Here is a 17,686-nt window from a genome sequence, read left to right on the forward strand (position 1 = left end):
GCACTTGTATTGGTAATGGTTCATGAACGCACACAATAACACACACACACACACACACACACACACACACACACACACAATTATCCCTTTCCCACGTGCGTGTACACACACATACTCTAACCCTCCCCCGCCCCCCCCACACACACACTATTCCTTTTCCACATATACGCACGAGCCTGTACACACACACACACACATACTCTATCCCTCCCTCCAGCACACTCACACCTTCACGCGCACACACACACATTCCCCCGACACAGGCCCCCTGAGATAGTAACATAATAATTACAGTTTCATCTTACCTTCATTTCCCTCATGTTCCCTAGCGCGGAATGAATCGCCTCCCACCCCGACACTCCGCGATGTATGGCCGCTCGGGGGCACGCTGCTCTATAGCCTAGCCTCGGTACTTGCTCTAGGGATTCTCTGGGGATTCTTGGGACTGTATCTGGGGACTCTAATATGATTCTTGGGACTGTATCTGGGGACTCTAACATGATTCTTGGGACTTTCCGCGGACTGTATGTGGGGGCCCTTAAGAGGGTTCTGGGGACTCTCTGGGGACTGTATCTGGGGACTCTTGCACGATTCTTAGGACTTTCTGGGATTCTAGGGACTGCCTTGGGACTGAATCTGGGGGCTCTTAACAGGATTCTAGAGATCTTCTGGGGACTGTATCTGGGAATTCTAACAGGACTCTTGGGACTCTCTCGGGAATCTTTCGGGACTCTCTGGACTCTGGGGGCTCTAGCAGGATTCTTGGGACTCTCTTGGGACTCTCTGGATTCTTTGGACTCTCTAGGGATTCTCTGGAGTCCCTACCACTCTTTCGGCTTCCATCAGTCAGACGCACACACAACAAACCGGAACACCGACCCACGCTCTCTCTCCATACTGCAAACTCTTCCTGGACTCTCACACTGGTCTCTGGACTCTCTCATACTTCTTTGGACTCTCATACTGCTCTCGGAACTCTCATTCTGCTTTCTGAACTTTCACACTGTGGTCTGGACTCTTATATTGCCCTCTGCACTCTGTGAACTTTTATTTAGCTCTCTGGACTTATTTTGGACAGATACAGACTCCTACTGTACACTCTCTCTCTCTCTCTCTCTCTCTCTCTCTCTCTCTCTCTCTCTCTCTCATCCCGCTTAAAGCCACCCTCTGGTCTTCCCTGGCAAGCATTTCCTCCCTCTAGACCATCACCCATTTACCTCTTCTCTTCGCTTACCCTTTCTATTTTTATTTTCGTTACCCCTTTACGATTTCACTATTTCCATAGTCTATTTTTCATTTTTATTTTTACCATCAGGCGATTTAATTAGACTTTGGAGAGACATTTAGCAGTGAAAGTTTTAATCCTACACATAACCAAACCGTCTGTAACGCTGAATAAAATTGTCGGTAACAATTATAGAAAACATGATACAACATCGGTGTGAAGGGGATTAAATGAACAGGCAATCCCCTTCAGGACGATGGGGGATTTTCTGCCTAAATCTTGCAAACCCGTAGATGATTTTATCGAGCTTAGGGATGACCAGCCACAGTGAAAGGGTTAGGATTTACCTCCATCAAACCCTCCAAAGTAAAGACGTCCCTCCAAAATAGGCTAGAATCAGGAGACAACATGTATAACTGAGAGAAAATTCACCTGCTCGGGCTTAAGGTGTACTAAAAACCTTCATTTACCTAGACAGAATAAAATTGTCTTAAGGAAAGCATCTCTGAAAGAAGAAAACGGTGTCAATAACTAAAGGACTTTACCTCCTTTCTTCTGTATGTTTCAAGGTGCTAAATAAAACTCAGGCCTTGGACGAAATAATAAACAAAACCGTCAATTCTCAGCCAAACATTACCAGAGACAGTGTTTTATCTTTTCTGCTGCTTGCGCAATTCTCTGACCCAAATATAAACACTCTGACATCAGCAGAAAAAAATATATATATTACATTCGTTTCCCGCATCCACTGGATTAACGTATTCACTGCAGGTATCGGACGAGTGAAAAAAAAAAAAAGTTGCAAAATAAAATGAAATAAAAACCGTCCAGAGACATCATTACAGGAAAAATACAAAGCTAGGCAGAAAAATTTACAGCAACCGCATATACCAGAACCCTCTCTGACGTCACAACCAGATTCAGACAAGGCAGACTGATGTATTTTGAAGTAACTGCGCATGGTATCTTGCTTACGGAGACGCCATTACGAGACTTAGGGAGGGTTAGACTGAAATTATCCAACGCAACAGAAAGAGAGACGTGACTGTGCGATTTGTAGCATATCTAACTGAAAAAGCAACTGGAAATGAAATCGACCCTCTTCCTTCGTCGCTATTACGAAATTGGGACAGGATATGAACGAAAAATATACATCAGTCTAACACAGAATTGAACCCTCCTGAGACACCATTACGAGATTTTTCTGAGATTGGACTGAGACGATTAAGGACTTCACTGAACATTTTGGCACACCTGGGATGAAGTAAAATCCTCCTGAGTCATATTTAAGGGATTCTGACACCATTGAACTGAATATTTTTTTGGTGATTTAACAGGGAATTTAATCTCTCATATATATCATCATGAAATTTAGAGAAATGTATAAAAATAAACAGATAGACAGATAGATGGATAGACAGACATATTGGTAGGTAGGTAGGTAGGTACAGAGAGAGAGAGAGAGAGAGAGAGAGAGAGAGAGAGAGAGAGAGAGAGAGAGAGAGAGAGAGAGAGAGAGAGAGAGAAACATAAAATCGACCCTCTTCAGACATCAGTGCCAAATATAGAAAAGATCTGGTTGAAAAAATTAAATGCCAACCGAACCGGGGCTCGATCCACGGTCCTCCACTACGAACAGACAGCGGTCCCTCCCCTTTACAAAAACAACCCCAGGTGCCTCTCACTTCCTTTTTGACAAACGCGCAAAACAAGCAGGGGATCGGATAGTTATTCTGCCTCCCCTCCCCTTTCACAACCCCCCTCTTCACCCTCCAACCCCCCTACACCCTCCCTACCCCATCACCCTCTCCCCTCGTTATCCCTCTTCTCTCCCCCTTTTTCCTCCCCCACATCCTTCCGCAACACCCTCCCCTCGTTACCCCTCTTCTCTCCCCCTTTTCCCTCCCCCACATCTCCCTTCCTCAACCCCCTCCTCTTCCCCACTGTTCCCCCACCCCCTCTTCCCCTCCCTCATCCCTTTTTCCCCTCACCTCTCTCCCATTCCCCCATCCCCCTTCCTCCATCACAACCCCCATTCTCCTTCCCTCTGGCCCTTGTCCCCCACCACAATCCCCTCCCCTCCCCCCCGCCACAACCCCCCTGTTTACAATTAAAAAGTTTGGCCAGGTGTACCGAAACTGGTCGCACGTGCCCTATCAATTAGTTCCCCGTAAACAGGTAACACTTCATTTTATTTGTATCTATTTATCTATCCAGTTATTATCTATCCAGTAATTTGGTTATTTGCATCATATTTTTTTAGTCATTCTTCATTTCGTTCCTCTATTTTTTATTTACCTACATAACTATTAATTAAATCTCTCAGGTTACCTTAACTCACTCTCACCTCAATAAATTCCCCTGACTTTCAGCGGAATACAATACCAGAGTTGTGCCGATCATGAGACGGTCATTGATGGCAGCGTTCAGCCAGGCTCCTATGACTCACTCTCAGAGGAATAAAATCGTCTGGCGTTAGATGGAACAGAATACTAGAATTGCCCTGATCATGTTACTTTTCACACACACACACACACACACACACACACACACACACACACAGAAAGAGAGAGAGAGAGAGAGAGAGAGAGAGAGAGAGAGAGAGAGAGAAAGAGAGAAAGAGAGAGAGAGAGAGAGAGAGAGAATGTTGGTTGGATAGAGTACGTGACGCAGGTGTATTTGGAATGGGGTGGAAACAATACCAGGTAATAAACTTTTTGGTGCGAATGGTATTTTCTGAATAAAATCGTCTGGCAGTACAAGAAAAAAAAAAGAAAAGAGATGACACTGAAGGAGCAGACGGGGAACGCATCTAACCTTCTGAATTTTCAAGGTCTTTCACTACCCGAAGTAAAATCTCCCGACGGTAAAAAGAGTTTGGTTCACGCTACTGTAACACAATGGAATTCACTTTCTGGCAGTTTACTGTGTCCCTTCCCTATTTATCTCTCCCCTCTGCCTCTCCCTCACTCGATCTCCTCTCCCTCCCTATCTACATCCTTTCCTTCTTGTCCATCTCCCTTCTCTCCGTCTTCTTCTCCACTCCTTCCTCCCTCCTCCTCCCCCCTTTTTCATTATCCTCTCCTTCCCGCCTCTAAATCCATCTTCCACCCCACTCTCTCTCCTGTCTCCCCACCTCAATATCCTCCCTATCTCTCCTTCCCCCCCTCCATATCCTCCGTACCTTCCTTCTCCCCTCCAGATCACAACACTCTTACTTCCTCTCCCTCTCCTTATCATCCCTTTTTCCACCCCACGACCCTCCCCTTCTTTCATATCTTTTCCCTCTCCTCTTTTTTTTTTCTTCCCTCTCTTCCTCCTTCTCTTCTAAGCTCTTCGCCCTCTAACCTTTATATTTTCCCCTCCACCTGCCTCTCCCCCTCCATAATCATACCTCTCTGAACATCCTCCCTCCTCCCAACTCCCTCTTCCCTCTCCTCCTCCTCCCATCCCCTCAATTGACTTCCCCTTGTCCTCTCCTCCCTCTCCCTATCTCCACTTCTCCTCCTTCTCCCCTCCCATCCCGTGATTCTGCCTCCTCCTCTTCTCTCTCTCCTTCCATCTTCTTTCTTTTCCTCCTCCCTCTCATCATCATCATCCCTCAAACACTGTTTTCCTTCGCTTACCTTCCCCCTACTTCCCGAACACTCTCTTCCTGATTTTATCCTCTCTCTCATCCCCTTAACTCCATCGTCCGCCCCTCCCCACTCCTCGTCTCTCTCTCCAGCTCTCTCTCTTCCTCCCCTTCCTCACCCCTCCCCATTGTCCCCTAAACTCCCTCTCCATACCTTCCTATTGGCCCCACAACCCCCACTTTCTCCCCATCCCACCCCCCTTTAGCTCTATTACTTCTCTATCCTCCCTCCCCCTTCTCTCCCTTCACCCCTCTTCCCACTCCCCCCTGCCAGCCTGAGCCCCCTCCCCGACATAAAGCCCCTCAGATGGAGTATAAATCTCATGAACATAAAACTCTCCAATAACATAAATTTTCATGAATAATATGCGGCCTCAGACACCCACCCCACCCACCCACGGGACCCAGCCTGCCTACCTACCCTATTTTTATCTTCTCTATTCTTCTCTTTTTTTTTTTAAATCTCTTCTCTGTTCCCCTCCCTTTTCTCCTCTTCTCTTTCCTCCTGTTTAATTGTTTTTCATAGTACCTCATATCTTTTTATTTTTTTTTATCCTTACGTTCCTACCCACGAGACCCAACCTCCTGCCTACCTCTTTCCTCTTCTCTTCATCCTTCTCTTCTCATTTTTCCTATTTTACTGTTATTTCATTTTACCTCACTGTTTCCCCCTTTTCCTTTTTCTTACCTACCCACGGAATTCAACCCGCCCACCTACTTTATTCTCGTCTGTTTTCTCTTTTTCTCTACTCTTCTTGTTTTCTTCCCTATCTATTAAATGTTGTCCTATACTCTCTTTCTCTCTCTCTCTCTCTCTCTCTCTCTCCTTCATTCTTTCATCTTTCCCTGCTTTTCTTTTTTCGGAACTAATCTGCCTACCTACCATATTCTCTTAACTTCTCCTGTTTGGTTTATTCTCAATTTTCTTCTCTCCTTTTTCCTTCCTTTTCATTTTTTTTCCTCATTGGGGAGCCTTCCTGCTTTTCTATCCTTGACTTTAACTGATTGGTCTGCTGCTGTTTCCTTTCCTTTGGACTCCTTTGTACTCCTTATCTCTCTTCACTCACTTATTTTCCCTCCTTTCTTTCTTACTTAGATAATAACTCACAGGACCTCCCTTCTCTTTTCTTTTCCTTTATTATTTTCTTTAATATATCTCAGCTCATATCCTTTCTCCTCTTCTCTCTCTCTCCAATCCACCTACCTACCTACCAGATCTGCTTGCCTTTCTTAAATCTCCTCTCCATCTGTCATTTATTCGCCACTGTCCATGTTACATATTTTTTCCTCTCTCATCTTTTTTCCCTGTTCATCATCTTCCCTCTTCTCTCCCAAGCTTCCTCCTTTCAATTCCTCCATTCTTTTTATAATCTTTTTTTTTTTTTCCTTTCTCCCTAATTATTTTCTGTACCATTTTTCTTTTCTCCTGTCTTTGCTTAGTCACCCAATTCACCCAGCCAGAGGATGTTGTCTGCCTGTCTATCTAACTCTCCTCTCCTCTTCTCTTGTTTCCCTTTCCTTCTCACCTATCCTCTTCTTTTCTTTCCTCTTCTCTTCTCACCCATCCTCTTCTCTTCGTTCCTCTTTTCTTCTCTCCTCACCTCTCCTTTCCTCTTCTCTTCTCTCCTCTCCTCTCTTCTCTCTTCTTTCAAGTCTTTCCATTCTAACTCTTTGCCCATCCCCTGTTTCTCTTTTCCTTCTCACCTGTCCACTCTACCTACCTAACAATCTCCTCTCACCTCTCTTCCATTTTACTATTTTCAAACGACCCTTTTCTTGTTTCCATTCATCCCGCATCCTCGACTATCAATCCCCAACATAGCCACCCAAAAATTCAACACAGCCAACAGCCAATATTCTCGCTTTTCCTTCTCTTCCTTTGATTCATTACTTATCAACTCCTTAGATGTACTTGTAATTTCAGTCTTGCCACCACGACTTTCCTTAGCTTGGGAGTGACTTTGTGATAATGTTAGTAATGAAGGGAGACATCTTTTAACCCCTTCACTGCAACAGGTTAGCCCAAAAAATTAATATCAATTGTCAGGAGGTACCAAGAATAAAATAAATTGTAGGACGTGAGAGAGAAGGACTTTAAATGACAATCCTGACACTGACCTGACTGACACACATACGTAATACAAACGTGAAATGTTGACAACACGGCTGACAATGGAGTACTTACCACACCCGCTGACGAGACAACATGCTGACCACACAGGCTGACTTATTAATCCAGCTTCTTACACCTCAGCATCCAACTCCAACCCTTTCACAATCTCACCTGAGGGAGAAATAATTAAGACTGCCATTAAAAAAGGTTAAGTTCACAGCAACGTAACATTTAAGTCGCCATTGTAATCATCATCTTTATCATTATCATCTTAAATCCCATCATTATCATCATCATCTTCATAATCATCTTTCACTTTCATCATCATCATCATCATCATCACTTTAACTCATTATTATCATCATCTTAACTCATCATCATATCATCATCATCATCTTAACCCTCCTCCTTCTCCTCCTCCTCCTCCTCCTCATCATCATCATCATCATCATCATCATCATCATCAACAAACTGACGACGATGGGACGATGCTGACGATGATGACAGTAATGTGTATCTTTCATTAGCCTCGTCTGGGTGGTGTAGTCATAGCCTCAATTATAAGATGACACCCTGGCTTTAATTAGGAGCCAGTTTAACCTAAAATTCTGGATATGATGATGATGACGACGATTATGTAGAGGAGGGGGAAGAGGAGGAGGAGGATTAAGATGATGATGATGATGATAATAATGATGAAGAGGAGGAGGAGGAGGAGGAGGAGGAGGATGGAGAGTCTTCTTAATCCATTCTTGCTGTCTCCAGACGATTTTACTCCTGCTTATCCGAATTAAAGATTGTAACGGCTTCCCTCTTTTCCTCAACTTTCCATAATTTTCTTAATTCTTGTTACCTCCAGACGATTTTATTCAGTCTGGAAAAAAAAACTTCCACTGGAGGGGTTAGGAAGGACCCCCAAGAACCCCTTCACTACGAGGCTCTCTCCTAACAGCTACAAAATTGTAAAGTAAAATAAAAATAAATACGTAATCGGACTGAAAGGGTTAGTCATAAGTTTGACATTTTTCCTTTTTTTTCTTCTCTTCTCCCTCCTTTAATTAACCAAACCTTTTTCTTTCTTATCTTCTCTTATTTGTGTCACCTTTATTCTCCTTCTCTTTTACATCTTATTATCAGTCGTCTTTTTCCCTCTGTGACTCGCACTGTTTTCTTCACTTCATCCGTTCTCTGCCATCTCTCATCACTCTCCCTTCTCTTTCACATTCGCCTACCTTTATGTTTATGTTTCTCCCCTCTCTCTCTCTCTCTCTCTTTAACACCTCTCCCTGACCTAGACTTTCTTCTTCCTCTACCTCTCCTATGGCTCCCCCCTCATTCTCTCTCTCTCATATGTTATACCATCTCTTTTCTCCTCCTCTCTGTCACCCTCTTCTGCCTTCCACCATCCTATAGCCTAGCCTAATATATATATATATATATATATATATATATATATATATATATATATATATATATATATATATATATATGTTTGAAGTCTATAATTTACGCAAGACTGGGGATGCAGATTTTGAGACTTCTGATTAACAAAATGCCCATCTACTTTGCTTTATCTTCTCTTAATACATGTTTCTGTCAGCGTCCCCTTCCTCATTTATCATTCAGCCATATTTACTGCTGTTGTGTTCTAATTAAATTAAAGGTTAGTTTCATTTCATTTACCACATGTCCAGTTCAGTTATGTGTCGCATTTCTATCATTCTTAATTTTCCTAAATTCTCTCATTGCAATCCAAGCATCATCTTCCCTTCCTGCTCCTCCTCGTCCCCCTTCACTTTCCGCCTAATTATCTAACCCCGCTCCAATTACCCTGCTATCTTCCTTAATGAGATCTGTGCCATTAGCAAGTGTTCAGTCCACATTATGATCTTTCCTGTCCCTCCCTCATTATCTCATTCTCATCCAACCATTATCTTATTAACCCTTTGCCATCTTCATTTTCCTCTTCATCTCTTCTGCGCTTTCATTCGTCCTCTTAACCCCTCAGCTACGATTTCTTTTCATTTTATTCTTCCTAACCAGATATCTCATTAACATTAAAGAAAAAAAAAGTCATTATAGGAGCGATAAATCCAATCTTCCCTAATCATGACACCTTCTCGGCCACATCGGACTGAAGCGCCTCAATCACTTAGACCACCAGGCTTCCACTTGCTGTTTATATGGCTACCACTTGGCTTGTCATTCAGTGTAGAGTCCCCTGCAATCAGCACTACACTGAGTGGATGGTTAACTCCTTCAAACCCAAGTACGTAATTTTCATACTATTCTTGCCGGTGTCCGATGATTTCAGTTAATTCATGGACAGGTATTTGAGAGCAGGTGTGAGTTGGAGAGAGGGTGGCCTGAAGGTAGAGGACAGGGTGACATGGAGGTGATTTGTTTGTGGGGAGTTCAAACGAGATTAAGAAGCCTGGCGAAAGAAAGAAAATAAGAAAGACAAATAAGCACACACATACAGACAGACAGACAGATACAGATAGAGGGAGACTGATAGATATGTGGCCACTCGTAAACAGAAACAGATACACAGACAGGTAGATATGACACCTCAAGTAGATAGATAAAGACAGATAATACAGATAAAGACAGATCGATATGAGACACTAGTACCGAAGTATCAAGACAACACCACCACCCAGTTAAGAAAAGACTCCTGCTTAGAAAAAAAAAAAAATCGTCATGAGATATCAAGAAAGCGCCAAACTAATCCCACCCTCGTCCTGAAGTGGCTAAATCCCCCCTAACCCACATGCAAAAAAGGGAAAATAGAAAAAGAGGGGAAAAAGAAAAAGAGTGAGAGGAAGCAAATGCGACATGGGCTGGCCGAGGGGAGGTGAGGGAGAATAGGAAAGCGAAGACAGAGGCTGAGTGAGTGAGGGGAAACGATGGTGGCTGCCGAAGAAAGAGTGAGAGAGAGAGAGAGAGAGAGAGAGAGAGAGAGAGAGACAGACAGACAGACAGACAGATAGGTAGAGACAGACAGACAGACAGACAGACAGACAGACACACACACACACACACACACACACACACACACACACACACACACACACACACAAAGACAGGCAGATTGTCAGACATACATAGACAGATACACAGACAAACGAGAGAGAGAGAGAGAGAGAGAGAGAGAGAGAGCCAGCAGGTAGGTTATTCAGAAGGGGTGGTCATGTACAGCCTTGTTGCCCCCTTCCCCTCTCTCTCCCCCTCTTCCTCTCCTTCGCTCCCCCTCTTCCCCCTCCTCCTCTTCCCTCACCCTTCGTCCATGAGCCTCTCTCTCTCTCTCTCTCTCTCTCCTTGTTTCTTTCATATCATCTTTGGTCGACCTGGTTTTTCTTCTTATACCTGACGTCGTTAAACACACACACACACACACACACACACACACACACACACACACACACACACACACACACCAAGAAGAAATAATACATCTTAACTCCTTCAATACCTCATTTCTCAGCTTATTTTTTTGTACCAGACGATTTTACTCAGCTTAGGAGAGATTTCTGGGTAGTGGAGGGGTTTATGCAGACTGTCTCTAATCCCTTCAGTTCGAAAAATCAATCCTGAGTTATAATAAATCGTCTGGAAACTGCGATTAAAAAGACGTCCCCGGCCTGGTGTGTGTGTGTGTGTGTGTGTGTGTGTGTGTGTGTGTGTGTGTGTGTGTGTGTGTGTGTGTGTGTGAAGAGAGGCCTCGTGGTGCCAATTTCCCCGCTTAACTTTTAGGGGTGAAGTTTAAGAAGCAGGATAGAGGCTCGAGGCTCGGTGATACGCACACCTTCCTACCCCCACGCCCACCCTACCCCCTCCATTCTAGCCTATCCTCGTCGCTTCCCCCACCCCCACCCATCTCATCCACCCTCGCCCTCATCCTCTCAGTCTTCACAACCTACCATACCTTTCCCCTCCCCTTACCCATCCCAAATTTACCTCCATCGCATCCCCCTCCACGATTTCCTGTCCTCTTTCCCCAATCTATTCCCTCCAACCTCCCTCCCATCCCATCCCATCCAGCCTTCCATCTATTCATTCCCATTTTCCAACCCATCCCATCCAACCTCCCACCCACACCCACTACCTCCATACCCTCCTATCCCCCCCACCCTCCCTCACCCATCGCATCCACCCAGGTAATGTCAAGTCTTTTCCACACCTTTGCTATTTTTTCCCTTCTTTTTCACTTTCCTACATTTTTTTTCCCCATTTTCTAATAGTTATTTAAATTTCACGTTTTTATTTTTCCATTTTTCTCATACATTTTCTTTACACTGCTACATTTTTCTTATTTTCCGACGCCTTTTTCACCCTTCCATACTTTTTTTTTTATTTTTTTCAAACCCTCTTAATTGTTCCACACTTTTTTTTTTCAGTTTCCCTCTTTTTTTTTTCCCTATGACTTTTCACCTTTTTTTTTTTTCACAATGACCCTTGCACTTCCAACCCGCCCTTTATATTCCATTCGTTCTACCTCCAGACGATTTTTTTTTTCCCCTCAGCAAAGGTGGGGTTAGATTTAGGCCTGTATTTTCGTCAATTAAGGAGACTCCGTAGCACCTCTTCCTTAGCGATTTATTTCTGGATACGAGCTGGCTAATATCAACGTGTAGGTTATTCATGTAGAAAATGGTAGTGATGAAATGATTTAAATGCCACAAAAGAGGACAGTAAGGAGTAATAAGCAAAACAAATCGCTTAGAAAAAGGTGTTTGGGAGCCTCCTCACCCGATGGAAATATGGGTCAAGAAGTGTGTGACATCCCAACCTCGCTGCTGAGTGCGTTCTGCGCCGTGGGATGCAGGCTAACCCGATCAAATGCTCATAACTGTTCTATGAGAGTAAAGGATGTTTGGCATTTCTACTCCGCCATCGTTTACACCTAATGCTAAGTGTTCCAAAGACAAGCAGATAAGTAAACAGACTAACAGATATTTAGACTGGCGGACAGAGAGACACATAGACAGACACAGACAGGCAGGTAAATACAGACACACAGGAAACAGACAGACAGACACCCCCCCCACACACACACACAAACAGAAAGACACATCGATTGACAAACACAAACAGAACAAAACACAAAAACCAACATCGCACTGCAGAACCTAACCAATTCCCCCCGCCTTCCCCCTGACCTCTGCCTTTCTCCCCTCCGCCCTGTTAGTTCACCTCACTTGCAGGTGTTGAGTCTCGCAGAACGATAATAAGTCACCTGTTTGTCCCATCTCGCAGCCAAGGTCCTCTCTGGCTCAGTCGCAAATCACCTTTACTTCAAGATGGCCTTTTCTCTCACTTTCACGCTCAGTTGGATTGTTTGGGGGGAGAGGTGGTGTTTTGGAGGGAGGAAGGGATGTGTGTGTGTGTGTGTGTGTGTGTGTGTGTGTGTGTGTGTGTGTGTGTGTGTGTGTGTGTGTGTGTGTGTGTGTGTGTGTGTGTGTGTGTGTGTGTACCATCCCCAGTCCTCCTGTCAATCTGTCCCTCTTACACCTCACTCCCAAATTCTCCCCTCTTTCACTCTTCAAAACGTAAGAAATAACGAAACACACACACACACACACATACATTATCGCCGTCCTAACCCTACTTTCTACAGCCTTACAGTACAATGAAGTGAGTATGACCTAGAAATAACAAAAAATCATAACACCCAAAGTACTGTCACTATCATTAGGGAACCAAGCGAATCTGGGCACACTAGCTCACCAATCAGGCCTTCAGAAATCTTAGTTTTGTCCTCAAACCTCTCTCCTCTTCTTAACATTATCTCTAAGTCGCAATGTCGCATCAAAACTACACTGCCAAGTCTTACCTCTTAGTCGCAGTGTCACATCAGAACATCTCTACTCTTCCTACCTTTGTCTCTTCGCCGCAGTGTCGCATTAAAACTACTCTTCCAAGCATTATCTCGGAGCCGAAGTGTTGCACCAAAACATCTCTACTTTTCCTACCTTTGTCTCTTAGCCGCAGTGTCGCATCACCCTAAAGCTGTGTATGGTAATAAACAAATCTTCACTTATATACACCTTACACACATGTGCGTGAGCTAATGAATAGAAAAACAGACCCCGCTTCGTAAGGATGCGGGTCTGATTTCAGGTTGATGCAGGAAAAAAAAAAAAATGTGCCTTTAATTTCGTAAAAGACACTTTAACAACATCGCTATGAGAGGTCGCCCCTACGCTGAATAAACCTGTCCGGCCGTGGTGAAGATAAAAAGAAAATTATGTCAGTATTCAAGGGCTTAATGGAGATTGTTTCCAACTCTTTTGCTACTGAGGTAAAAATCGTTTGAAGGCAGTAAAAATAAAATCTAATAGACGTTCTCGTATTGAATGGTTTAACAGCTCTTCCGCAAAGGCCAGCATTACATCATAAAAAACACCAATTCAGTCCTTTCCTCTCTTCAATACTCAACTCACCTCTTTCAACAGCTCTTGATCACAGCATAACGACAGCCCTCACGTCTCTTTACAGCCCTCATCTCACAACACACCTCCACCCCTCACCTCTCTTTACAGCTCGCACTCCCTAACACACCTCAACCCCTCACCTCTCTTTACTACCCTCACCACACACATCCTGTCCTCACCACACACATCCATCCTCACCTCACATTTCACATCCCTCCCCTCACTTCACACCTCTCTTCGCAGCCCTCCCTTCACCTCTCATCACAGCCTCATTCGCGTCACACATCCACCCCTCACCACTCTTCTCATCCCTCCCCTCACACTTCACATCCCCTCGCCTCACAAACCGTAGCAGCAACTCCAGTATTTTTAATCCTGAGAGCGAGCCGAGAGTTGGAACAGATGGCGCGATAAGTACTGTGCTCCCGCCTGGCAAAAATATTATTGCTCGTAATTTTCCTTTTTCGAGGCTTCACAGTTCGAGCGGCGCATTTTTTTTTTTTTTTCGTGTCTGACAGGTGGTTATGTTAATTTGGGAAAACTGGAATGAACAGGATTTTCTTATCTAGGTGTTACTTGGCATAATTTTTAAGTGTGTTTGCTATGTTGCGTGTAAATTTTCCATATCCCCTTTTTCGAAGCTTCACGATTCGCGGCAGCCTTTTTTTCTTTTTCCCCTCCTTTGTGTGTGTGTGTGTGTGTGTGTGTGTGTGTGAAGTGGTTTTATTAATCTGGATAAGCGGAGATGAACAGGATCTTCGTATGTGGTGAGGCTTAGCGTTGTTTGGCCTTGTTTGTTGCGGTTTTCTCCCTAAAATGATTGGTGTTTTCATTTTGTTTTTCGAGGCTTCATTTTCCAAGGTCATATTAATCTGGATAAGGTAAAATGAATATGACTCTTGTTTGCGGTATGGTGAATGGGTGAGTCTGTTATGGCTAAATTACTGTTCCAATTAGTTTCCTTACCCCAAACCTTTACGAGGAGGACGGTATGTGTGGCTATTTTTCCAGGTGTGAAACGGTGGATGATATTAATTAGGATGAAGTGGGATGAGCAGGACCGTTTGATCAGGTGTCTACGTCGTTTGGGTTTTGTTTATTAGGGTTTTCCCCGTAAAGTGACGTTGCTTCCTTTGTAAGCTTCATTATTTGCGGTTTTATTTATGGACTCATTCATTTATTCATATATTTTGCTTACTTTTTTGTCTTTGATGTGGTTATTTAAATTTGGGAGAACCGAGATGAACCGGGCTTGCATCTGAGGTGTTAGTTGGCCTTTTTTTTTTTTTTTTTTTTTTTTTTTTATAACGATATAGTGTGAAATATTATTGCTTTAAATTTCCCTTTTTCCAAGATTCAAGATTTAGTTTTTTTTTTTTTTTCCCTTCTCCGTATTTGAGATTTTTTTGGGGGGATAATTTAGGATGAATATGGTCTTTGTCTGTAGTGTATTCATAACTTTTTTCTTAACAGTAGAAGAATTGTTGCCTATAATTGCCTTTCCTCCAAGCTTCACGATCTGGACCGTGTTTATAGTATGCCTTCTCCACTATCCCTCCAAACCCCTTCCAACACCCCTGCAACACCCTCCATCACCTCTCCAAGACCCCTCCAACACTCTCAAACATCCCCTAACACCCTTCCAGCATTCCTTCAACACCCCTCTATAATCTCCAATACATCTCCATCCCTCCACTACCCCTCCAATACCCTTCCAATACCTCTCCAGCACCATTCTAAATCCCCAAATATGTCTCTCACACGCCTCAACCCCTCCATTACCCCACTAATCCCTCCAGTACCCGTCCAAAACCCCTCCAATACCCCTGACAAACCTCAAATGCCTCCACCACCCCTCCAGCACTCCTCAGTCCTTCCTATACTCCTCACAATCCTCCAATACCCCTCACAGCTCTCCAATACCCCTCACAACCCTCCAATACCCCTCACAATCCCTCCAATACCCTTCACAATCCCTCCAATACCCCTCACAACCCTCCAATACCCCTCCAGCTGAACAAAGGAGTGGGGGATAAGAATTTGCAACTGTAGCCAGATTGGAGGATCAGCTGGGCGAGAGAGGAATGGTCTTTTTGCAGGATTTAATTGCCAGTGCTTTTAGAGAGATGGAGACAGACTGACAGGGAGAGGTGTGTGTGTGTGTGTGTGTGTGTGTGTGTGTGTGTGTGTGTGTGTGTGTGTGTGTGTGTGTGTGTGTGTGTGTGTGTGTGTGTGTGTGTGCGTGTTCTATGCAATCTTTCCCAATTTACTCTTATCCCTCCCCCCCACCATCCTCTCATACTTCCTATCTCCACCCATCCTCACTTTCCCAACCCTCCTATCCCTTTTTCCCCAAGTCTCCCTAAACATTCTTCTTTCCTAACCTCTCTCTTCCCCAGCCACATTCTTTCTCAACCCCCTTCTCCCCCACCCTTCTAACCCTTCCTCCCCAAGCCTTCCAAACTCGCCCCAGTCCTAAGCCTTCTCTTTCCTTCTCAACCATCTAGCCTCCTTTTCTCCAGATCCTTCCCCCCCCAGCCTTTATCTTCCCCAACCCTTCCCAAAGCCTCTTCTTTCCTAACCCCTCTCTTCCCTTCCAAACCGTCGAGATCTTCCTCTTCCTCAACCATCCTCAACTTCTCCAATCTAATTCTTCCCCAACTTCCTAAATTTCCACCGTCCCCTTTCTTTTCCAACTACTTCCTTCCCTAATTTACCTCTTCCCCAACCTCCTCCTTCCCAACCATCTCACTTCCTCCATTTTCTCCCTCTTTCCCAAATTCTCCTCTCCTTCTCTGTCAACTCACCCGCTCCCCAATCCCTCCTTTCCTCACCCCCACCAACTTTCCTTCGTCCTCCCACCCCCAATCCTTCCCTCTATCCCAGGTCCTTCATCCTTAATTCTTTCTCCCCTCTTTCCCGCCTCCCTCTCCCCTCTTCCCTCAATTCTGCTCTCACCTCTTTCTCAACTCTCCCTTCCCTCCTCCCAAGCCCTCCCTCCCCTATTCCCCAATTCTCCCCTCTCTTTTTCCCTAACTCCCTCCTCTCTTCCCCACCTTAACCTTCCCTCTTCTCCCTCTCCCTCCCCCTCCCCTCTCCCCCACCTTAACCTTCCCTCTTCTCCCTCTCCCTCCCCTCTCCCCCACCTTAACCTTCCCTCTTCTCCCACTCCCTCCCCCCTCTCCCCCCTCCCCCTTGTCATGTGCCAGTGGTGGAATGCCAACAATAACGCCTGAAAAGTGCGTTATGAGGCAGGGGTCAATCAACAGCCATCACCCCCTCCCTCCTCCCCCACCACACCAACTTCCCCCTCCCCCTCCCTCTCTTACTCCCCCACCCCTTCACATCACCCACCTCCCCCACTCCTCCCTCTCTTGCTCCCCATCCACCCCCTCACATCCCCCACCTCTCCCTCCACTCCCTCATGTCCCACCTCCCCCTTCCCTCTCTTACTCCCTCACCACCGCTCACAACCCCACCTCCCCTCTCACTTCTCGTCTCTCACACTTCCACAGATTCCCCCCAGCCTCCTCCCTTCACCCTCTCACTTCACCCCTACCCCCTCAACTCCCCCTCACGTCACGTTTATCTTCCTTTTCCTTATCTCTTCCCTCCCTCATCTTTTCATATTCTTTCCCTTCCTTCACGCTTCCTTCATCCTCCTCCTATCCCTTCCTCTCCCTCCATCACCTTCTCCCTCATCTTCTCCCTCTCTTTACAGAGCTTTCATTTTATTCCCCTTCTAGCATCCTCCCCTCACATCTTACCCCATCCCTCCCCTCTTTCCCTCCTCTTAAGACCTCCCCTCTCTCTCTTCTCTCATCCCTCCCCCAAATCTTCGCCTCCTCCACTCTCTCCCAATGTGTCACTCCGCATTCTTATTTTCCACATCCCCCATCCTCCAGCCACCCTTTTTCCTCCCATTCACCCTACCTCTCACGTTGCCTCCCGCTCCCCATGACCTTCCCTGCACCGCTTCCCCTCCTCTTTCCCCTTCCCCCTTCCCCCTCCCCTCCTTTTCCTTCCCCTCCACGTCGCCTCCTCGCATTTTTATTCCCCGATATATATTGTATGTGTTGTGTCGGCCATGGAGGAAGGGGAGAAGGGGGAGGGGGAGGGGGAGGGGAAGTAGAGACGAGGTGAAAACAATATACTACCTGCTGTCAAAAAATGTAAGGTGGGGGGGCGAAAAAAAAATACAAGTGAAAGTTGGTGTGTGTGTGTGTGTGTGTGTGTGTGTGTGTGTGTGTGTGTGTGTGTGTGTGTGTGTGTGTGTG

The sequence above is a fragment of the Coenobita brevimanus genome, chromosome 91, assembly GCF_032717465.1.
Source record: "Coenobita brevimanus isolate Jiangsu-jjx chromosome 91, ASM3271746v2, whole genome shotgun sequence".
NCBI classification, from domain to species: domain Eukaryota; kingdom Metazoa; phylum Arthropoda; class Malacostraca; order Decapoda; family Coenobitidae; genus Coenobita; species Coenobita brevimanus.